At 37.1% G+C, this 9,633-nt stretch overlaps 1 long non-coding RNA gene across 2 annotated transcripts; it reads right to left on the bottom strand.

Annotated features, from left to right (window-relative positions):
• Positions 1 to 194: 194 nt before the first annotated feature.
• On the bottom strand, positions 195 to 8,944 carry LOC114458585 (uncharacterized). 2 transcript variants are annotated; one of them, XR_003673070.1, is made up of 7 exons: positions 8,821 to 8,944; positions 8,686 to 8,749; positions 4,707 to 4,924; positions 4,444 to 4,624; positions 4,158 to 4,299; positions 3,927 to 4,062; positions 195 to 354 (listed from the first exon to the last, which is right to left on the bottom strand). It is a non-coding gene; the product is annotated as an uncharacterized LOC114458585 (long non-coding RNA). The 2 variants fall into 2 exon arrangements; XR_003673069.1 differs by lacking the exon at positions 195 to 354 and having other exon boundaries at positions 3,299 to 4,062.
• Between the last annotated feature and the right edge of the window lie 689 nt (positions 8,945 to 9,633).

The following is a 9,633-nucleotide window of genomic DNA, read 5'->3' as shown; positions in this document are numbered from 1 at the left end:
TTTTGTTTATTTCATTATTTAATGGTTATTTATAAGAAATTACAATATACTGAAGTTAAAGTAAAAACATGTTAATAAATATGATTGTTTTTAACCCCAGCTGAACTGATAACCTTATTAACCATTTATTAGTAGTTTTAACCCATCAACATGAATAGTTTTTACCCATTCTTGGGTAAACATTTTGACCCAGCATGGTGTGTATGTGGGGGGCAATGGCTGCCTCTCACCTTAGAATCTTGGAGACGTCTGGGGGGCTGCTCGGCCCTGGCGGGGGGGGGGCCTGGGGCTCTTTCTGCAAGCCTGGCTGCATCTTCAGGCCTGGGGCAGTGCTTGGGTTTACAGTAGCGGTTCCTGCACAAACATTGGTCTACAATGCACTGGCCTTGGACTGTGGGATAAAACTGGTACTGGGCTTAACTTTAGACATGTTGATCCTAAATACCTGTTTTAGGTGTTACCACTCACTCCTTCTCTCTGTACACAGCCACCACTTTTATAGCTAAGCTCCACACTGGTCACCAGACTGGTTTGATTACACAACACCATACGCACAATATACACAACTATAGCATCACATCTCACTCTCACTTTAAAATAATCAGCTCTTCTCCACCCTTTCCATTTTCTACCTTGACTCCCTCTTCCCTGTTCCCTTCCCCCCATCTAGGTGTAACACTGCCCTTTCTTTTTATGTCCTCCTTTATAAAGTATGTCTTACCTTTCCTTATAGGGAGGGTTGGTGATGGTCACATTATACAATAAAATAAATTATTTTATGTAATTACACGAACAAAACATGCATTGCTGTCTATGAAATATTGCATTTCTTGTAATGTTGACCTTTAACATCATGTGCAGACTAAGAGAGAAACAAATAGTATTATGTCAAATCTGGAAGTTTTGTTTTTTTTCACAAAATGTGAATGTCAATAGAAAAACATTTTAGTCATAAGTATTTAAATTAAAAACAATCTTTGATGAGCCAACACATCACTATCTATCTTTTATCAGTATCTTGTTTTTGTGCAATGCTTTACTGTAATAATAATAATTTGTATTTGAAACCTGTTACTAAAATATTTAAATCGGCTTTTATTTACTTGTTTGTGTTATTTTATATGTGTATGTGAAACATTTTTATCAAAATTAAATAAAATGTCTAAAAAAAATAATTTTACTCATGTTTTCTATTTATGTAAAGCGTCTTTGTGGATATTGTATAGACCATTATGTAAGTGTTAGAAATTATTCTGATAATAATAATATAACAATAACGTAAATATCAATTGCTTGATATAAAAAACACCATATAAGAGGGGCCAAAAGAAAACCTGTCCTAGAGCATCAAAGAGGCTAGTGTTGTCATTGTGTTAGTGGCTAGTGGTATTATAACATCTAAAATAAATATATTTACTGTCCTCAATATAGATGTAATTGTTTTAGCAAAAGTGTGAAATGGTAGAAGTTCTAACATCCATTGTTCCTCACACCAGCCTCACAGTAAATAGTCAGTCACCTGTAGGAACCCTGGTCGATGGTCAAAAGGCGGTAAAAACACTGTCGCACGTTTGGAATTTTATTACACTTTTATGACTCAAAAACAGACAATGGAAAAATGGACCAAGGAACATTTCTTCAAATCCCAGCCCTTCTTCCTGCAGACTTTTTGCTGACACCCATCCTCCCCAAAGAACAGACATCCCACAGAGATAACAGGGATGTAACCTGACACCCTACACCAGAGACATCCTCTTCAACATGAAGATTAAAAAGGAAGAAATAAGAATAAAACCTATACACCATCTGATGCTTTGAAGGCAGAACTGTGATTTAAATGAATTTCAGACATGGGACCTCGATATTAACCATTTGTCTACAGGAAAGAGACTCATCGTGTGCCTCCATCTGACATATTTAAGCACTAATGCAATCACATTTCAAGGGAAATGTTTATAACTTCATATTCCATGATCATTGATCAAAAGTGTATTTGTCCTCCTTTGTTATGCTTAAAGCTAGAAATAATTCAAATCAGTCATTTAAGGGATAATCAATTGAAAGTCATTTTTCAAGGGTTCATGCAATTGGCACACACCCATGCTCCATTTTAGACCTAACATGGTAACACCCTATCTAGTTTTATGACTCTTTGTTTAAGAAGCACATGTGGGACAGCCCCACCATTTCGTCTTCTTTACAGGAAAGTTAAGCCTCCCGCTTCTTTCTGCCAGCCAATCAGGTTTCACTCATTCCCACACTGCAGATGTGTTTTGACCAATCAGATAACCTCTTGACATGTTTATAAAAGGCCTCGCTCCCCCTTATCACCCCTCTCTTACTACGCTCTTGCTACCCTCTTACTTCTCTCTTACGTCTCTGTCTAGTCCTCCTCTTTGCATCTGACTTAACAGTTAGATGTTATTCAGTTTAGTGATGCAGAATTTTTGAGATATTGATTGAACTTCTCTCCAGTCAGGAAGTGGCTACTAGTCACTTCCACAATGACTAACTTTAAGTTTTATCTCCATTTTTGAAATTAACCAAGCAGTTTTTAATTTTTGGAGCAAATCAATTTTTATAGCCTCCCATGAGTAAGCTTTAACGAACTCTAGCATCTTTGATTGGAGAACATGTTAGTTAAACTACCCATCGACGTCCAGGAGTGGTGCCGTGTAGGAGAACCAGAACCCCAGCCAGGCCGACAGTATCCCGCGGGCCCGTACAGTGAATGAGCGGAAAACGTCTTCGGAAAAACGCAGGAAAAGCTTTTTCCCCACACACTGCTGGTTACGCAGAAGGAGCTGTCATCATCACGCCTGTTCGAAGGAGGGTAAAACTGCACGCACACACAATTCTGGCAAAAAGGTGGTTTATAACTTAAATTCTCTCAATCGAAAATTCTAGATTCATAGTCCATATTTTTCATTTTGGTAAAGTTTTATTAATTTCATTACTTTAACTTTCCATTTTCCTTCTTCCTCTTCCTCAGAGCGTTAGGAAATCCCTATAAATCCCAAATTCACGCAAACATCTAAAACACTCAGAATGTGTAGATACCATACAGCTGTGTTAAAATGTACATTTTGTGTGATACCAATGAGTCAAAATAACTGTGAATAATTGTGAAACTGCCTAATTTATCATCGTGGTAATAGCCTGTAAAATAAACATGTACATATTGTAAACGCTGTGTTTTTATTGACATTTAAACCTTTATTAAACCTCTATTCTGACGTCAAGAACCCACTACAAAAACAGGGAACTGTAACAATTAATTAAAATAAAGTGATCTAGGACACTTAAAACTCAATTCTAGATGGCACCTCTGGCAACGAACATATTAAAATTTAATAATTAATATTTTTGAATATTAATCATCCTTTGTTCCCCTACATTTGTCATGCTTACTCATGTAGTTCTCTGTCATTCACTAATAATGTGTTATACCGATTTGTTGCTGACTTTGCATCTTTCAACACTTTTTTGGAAGGAGTGTATTTGTGGGCTGGGCCAAAATGGTTTATTTTACATGACAGTAAAGCACAAACAGTGCTGTTGTCCAATGACATCCTATTCTCAGTAACAATCTTCCTGACCATACTAAACACCCTTTCACTACTGGCATTGCTGTGGGGAATGCATAGTAAAGCCTTCATTAGTCTTGGCAGCTCACTGAACCTCACATCCTTCCCTACCAGTCCCCAGAATTTGTCAATTTGGTTTTCTTGGGGGAGTAGCTTGCCATCTGTCACCTGGTAGTCAATGAGTTCCTCTCTCAGCCTATCTTCACTCAAACTCAACTGAGGAAACAAGGCACCTAGCCTTTCCACTGGAAAAAAAACAAGTGTTTGACTGAATATTGCAGATCTAAACTATACATTACAATATTTAATTCTATCAATGGGGAAGTGACTAACATCTACCTGTCCCTGGAGTAATGTTGAGGCGAGCAGCACTCAGAAAAAGGAAGTAGGTCTTCACGATTGGATCACGCAGATGTCTTGCCAGATCATGCACTTTGGCACTCCTCTCCACCTCCTCATGACTGTTAAAGTAGGCCTATAGTACATCGGGACACAGAGTACAATTCATGGTTAAATTAGAAACATAGCATAGTAAGCTGTGTATACATCTGCTGGAGTTACCATCCTTACCTGTAGTGCATCCCACTGGTTCAACACTCTCTGAAGGCAGGTTATCAGACTCAGCCATCTCGTGCTGCAGTACCTGAGGAGCTTCAGGTGGTCTGAATCAGTGAAATCTACAAAGTCTTTGTATATTTCACAGCGTTTTGCACTGAAAGATAGAAAACAATTTTTTTGGAGGTTGGAAATGTATTTGTGTTTATAAGAATATCAACTGCATGCCTATTTCATTTATATGCATTTAGCTTTTATCAAAGTGGGTGTATATCTCCACTAGGATGCCTTCGACTGGTACCTGGGCTGCTGTGATGCCACAGCCAGTGGCCAGCTGTACGAGGTGACAAATGCAGCCAAGGTCCTGGACGTGGGGCTGGCTTATCTTCAGTCTGCTGAGAACTGAGTTGTGTCTGCCTTTCATGACACTCGCATTATCAGAGTTAAAGGCTATCAGGTTCTCCCATGGGATGCCTCTTTTTCTATTGCAAGCAGGAAAAACATTCAGACAAAATATAAAGTTATGATTAAATGCAAACTACAACACAACTGCAGTTCCCTTACCTCAATTCTTCACTCAGCTTTTCATACAGATTTTCAGCATTTCCCACATTGCATGTAGGCATCTCCATAAATCGTGTAGTGACCTGCATAGTGGCCTCATCATAGAGTCTAGCCAGGATGACAAATTCTTTTTCTGTTCGATTCGTCGCACAAAAGTGAAAAGGGCTGAGATCGACATGTTTTGGCCAACTCGTCATCCAGTTCTGCTGCTATGGCACCTGTTGAGTGCCCAATTAATATCATCCATTTTCTACCCCACGTAGCCAGTTAATAATGTTAGGTAAAAATTAATCTACAATATGCATGCAGGACATAATCATTCATACTTAATTTGACTCAATTTACCTTTGATGAGTTGCATAGTTTTGGTTTTTCCAGCAGAGTATTTTCGTGCTATAGCAGAACCTGGGAACATCTGAGCTACACACTTGTTGAAGTCGTCACAGAAGGCGAAAGCAACGTTTTTAGCACACAGCATTGCCATTTTCACCTCCGCATTACTGACCTCATCTTCCTCTTTGGGATTTCTTGTCACAAATGCTGACATCCTCTGAGCATGTTTCTTTGCCTCCAGCCGGCGCTTGTGCTTAGTGGATATTTCGTGTTGCTTTACATCGCTCCTTCCTCCGTGGGCGATGCTAAAATCGCAGTTGCAAATCATACAGAACCGGTAATTGGACCCCATCCTGCTCTTCTTTATAAAAGTAAAGTCACTGTCCCGTCTCTCAAGGTATTTACATGACTTTTTACATGACGGAGTGCCTTCTTCACATCCATCCATTTTCCGGGTTTGTTCCCGCTGTAGGAAGTTGCATCTACTCTCGCGAGAAGTGAACTGCAACCTAGGTCACGTGAGGCGGCAGTTCTTGCGAGGTTAGTGATAGCGTCCAGTTTGGAGAGGCGGACGAATGTTTTTTATCTATCTTTTAATGATGATTACATTAAAATACAGGATTTTTACAGTGAAAATAATAGGGAAAGTTGGCGGGAAAGGGGTATAAAATACATGAGTTTCCCGGCCAAAACGGGATACTTGACAGGTATGATACATTAAATATCACAAACTTAGTGTAAGCTGTCTTGAACAAAGTAGTAGTAGTAAATAAAAAGTCAGTGTAAATAAGTCACTTTAAAATGCTGGAACAAACCTCCAGGTTGTTGAGGTAATGAGGTTTAAACCAATCACAGAGTTCCTTTTACTTAAATCAAGTTTATTAAATAAAAGAATAGATATCTTGTTTGAAAGAATCCTTACAAGTTAAGAAATGTCTATTTAATGTTATCCAAATCACACAGTTGATGATAAATTAAAGACGTTTACTGTTCAGAATAAACACTAGTGCAGAAAGCAGAAAAAACTACCATATTTCTCAGACTATAAGGCACACATAAAATCCTTTAATTTTCTCAAAAATCGACAGTGCGCCTTATAATCAGGTGAGCCTTATGTATGTATTAATGTGTCAAAATGTTTTAGTACAACTTTGGTAAACTATGAAGCTGCATCGCTTGATGGATTTTTGGTGCTTCAGGGCTACTGTAGTCAGGAGCCTCATGGAGTGATATGTACCGTACTGTGCTTTAACATACTGAACTGAAAAAGTCAGTGTATTGTTCTGTATTTTATGTGTTAAACCTGAACAATGTTGAGAATTATTGTTAATGAGTTGAATAAAGTTTGACTTATCTGACTATTTTGTTTCTCTTAATGTGCCTTAATAATAATAATAAACTAGTGCGCCTTATGTATGAAAATAGACCCGGTCAGACCCATTCATTGATATAATCCGGTGCGCCTTTTATTCTGAAAAATACAGTATTTCAAAGTGTGTACGTCACTAACTCACTGAGTGCAGTGATAAACATGCTTTCAGACCTAATCCTATTAATTAATACCTATTTGAATCACAGTCTGGCGGCTAACAAACACATTAGCATGTGATTAGAAATGAAAGATTGGGGAATTATCAGCGGTAGTGATGTCACTTCTCTCTGGGTCGGTGTACAAACCGGAGCTTTACTGTGTTTCAGTTTTGAGCTGATACTACTTTTGCTCCCTCAATTTACATCATAAAAATTACACAATGATGATAACAAAATGCAACAAAAGTCTCAATTTTAAAAAAAAAAAGGAACATTTATTGAAATTAATAAAGGTGAGGTAGGACAACAAGTAAAAAATATTTTAACTGAACGTCTCATTTCAGTTCAAATATGAACATTTACCTTCAGGTTTGAATGAATATTCAAATTTTAAGAGACAATACCTTTGCTTGTGTTAAATAAAGCTGAAGTTTATTCAACCATTGAACATACAGGGTACAATAAAAGCTACTGTACTGACACAGGCAGTATTTCCTCATTGTTTCTTTAAGAAAATGTTCTTTAAAAAAGAAAAACCTCTGAAAGCTTTGTTTTTCTCCTATTGATCCAGGCTGATAGGTGTGTTTCTGTACTCAGCCAGAAGATATGTGAGTAATAAAACAACCTTTTTTATGTATTTTTGCCCAAGATGTGATTGATAAAACTTTGACCATGTTCATTTTGTTTTCTTACTGCTAGATGTTAATTCCTGAAATCCTGTCCATCAGGGGAACATTTCCAGTCAACAGAAAGGCCTTATTGCTGCCATACAGCTACAGGAACACAACAACTACACCCACTGATCCAGCTGAAAGACTTTTAAAAAATGACTGTCTGCCCATGGACGTTTAGAGGAAGTGACCTCATTTGTTCTCTGGATCCTGACATTACTCACAACCATCAATCTGAGATGAAAACACCATATTAAAGCTTCATTGTTCAATTAATGATCTTGAAAATAAAGTCAAAGTTCTATGGAAAAGTGAAAGAAATTTGATACATTTATTTTATTTAAATTGTCTTTTCATACAAACATTACTCAGTAAACTAAATTTCAGTTTGTGAGCAAATGTTTATTGAAAATGTCATGGATTTGTATTCTTAACATTGTTAAAAAAATATACCCTTAATGTGCCCTAAATGTATTTTAAAGCAGGAGTAGTTATTTCCTGTATTGTAATACATAGTCATATATTATAATTTAATTGTCTTTCACAGTAACAAAATAATTACTGCATAAGTTTATTATATGAGAAAATGTTTAATTGATAAATATTTTTACAGTATGCTTTAGAGTGATCAACTCTTACTGTAAATTGTACGGTTATCTTCCTTTACCGTAAAGGTAGAAACAGTGTTAATGATGGTAATATTTTGACAAGACCGGTAGTTCCTAAATGTAAAAGGTCTGGATAAACACTTATTCTAACAAAATGGTTTACGGTAATGCTCTGGCAACCACAGCTGCCAGTTTTTTACTGTAAAAAATGGTTTTTTATTTATTTTATTTTTTTTTTACAATGTAGCGTTTTGGTCCCCAAGCTCAAAGATGAACTTTTTTGTAAAGGTGCCCCAAGGGTTAATGAAGGAAAAAGTCACAAGTGGAACAAAATGTTGATGTTGTGCTGCTAGTGATTAATAAAAGGGTCTTTGTGGTATTTTTCTCCTTTGACCTATTGTTTTTTTTTTTTCTAAAACTAGATTGAAAAATATAAATAAATGGAGTTTATATAATCTATGAGATATGAATATTGGTCCATTTCACCCAGGCCTAATGTAACCAAAGCAGTAACGTTTTATGTTGTAAAGATGTTCACATTCCACATGATAAAAAGCGTTTGTTCTCCAGTGCCACACCTGACGCTCATTACAGCCTCCTTTTATGGCTGATTAGGGTAGAGACACTCCTCTAGCGCCCTCTGCTGCTGAAATGGCTCCACCACACTCACTCAACCAACACAAATCAATACTTAAATAGTGTTAACAGTTATACTGGGGTAACAGCACTCAACATAATGTATCTAATACAACATTAGCCACCTAACATAGTTCAATGGCATTACATTAGCATTCAGTTAGCATAGCATGCTCCTGAGCAACAAACATTTAAACTCACCAATTCCTTTTCAAACGTCAAGCTCAGCAGGATTAAATGTCTCCTATCCCTGAGGTGGTGAAGTCTGAAGGTGTACAAAGGTTGTAGTGAGTACTAAAGTTGTTAAAAACCTAAAGTAGATGTTAAAGAACCAACCTGTTGTAGCAGCTCCGTGTGTGTGTCGTCACTCTCTGACAGGGAACAAACACAGCTGTTTGCAATAGGTGACCGAGCTACGTGATTGGCTGAACGTAATCTCGCGAGAGTAACGTGGAGTGGAGGAAGTGACGTCACACGCTTTAAATTAATGAGTTTTAGCAACGGAGAACCCCTTCAAAACCACCCAACTGAACTTAAACTTATTATATTTAATAAATATAATTCTGTATAAGTATGAATTACACTGTCAATCCTATATAAATATGTAGATTAATATTATAAATATTAATCACATATATAGTTATCAGGGCTACACAAACAGTCTTAGGTAAGGTTTACAAAAGAACGTATTGCTGTTGTTTGTAGGATGCTGGCAGGAGGTCCAAGGTGCAGGTTCCTGATGTTCAGTGAGTGAGATGTGATCCAGATGTGAGGTGGAGGCTGAACACGTTCAGTTGCAGGATGAAGTTTAAAGATGACGGTTGGTAAACTGATGATCTGACATCAAGTGGTAGAATGAGCTGATCTTATACTGTGGAGTGTGTAGGGAGCTTGATTGGAGATGAGAAGCAGCTTTGCAGACAAGGTGGGTGGAGCCAGTTCTAAGGAAAACACACAGGGAGGAGAAAACATAGACAAAGAAAATAGACTAGGATCCTCACAGTGACAAATATGTACTGTACATTCAGTGTAGTTATTTAAAGAAACACAATGTAGAAAAACAAAACAGTGTTTTATTATATATATATATATATATATATATAAATTAAAATTCTGATATGGATTTTTAAGGGCCGATGCCTTAGCTGA

This window comes from Gouania willdenowi, unplaced genomic scaffold, assembly GCF_900634775.1.
Source record: "Gouania willdenowi unplaced genomic scaffold, fGouWil2.1 scaffold_139_arrow_ctg1, whole genome shotgun sequence".
NCBI classification, from domain to species: Eukaryota; Metazoa; Chordata; class Actinopteri; order Blenniiformes; family Gobiesocidae; genus Gouania; species Gouania willdenowi.
Note: the sequence above shows the minus strand (reverse complement) of the source record. Positions and strands in the feature narration are given on the sequence as shown.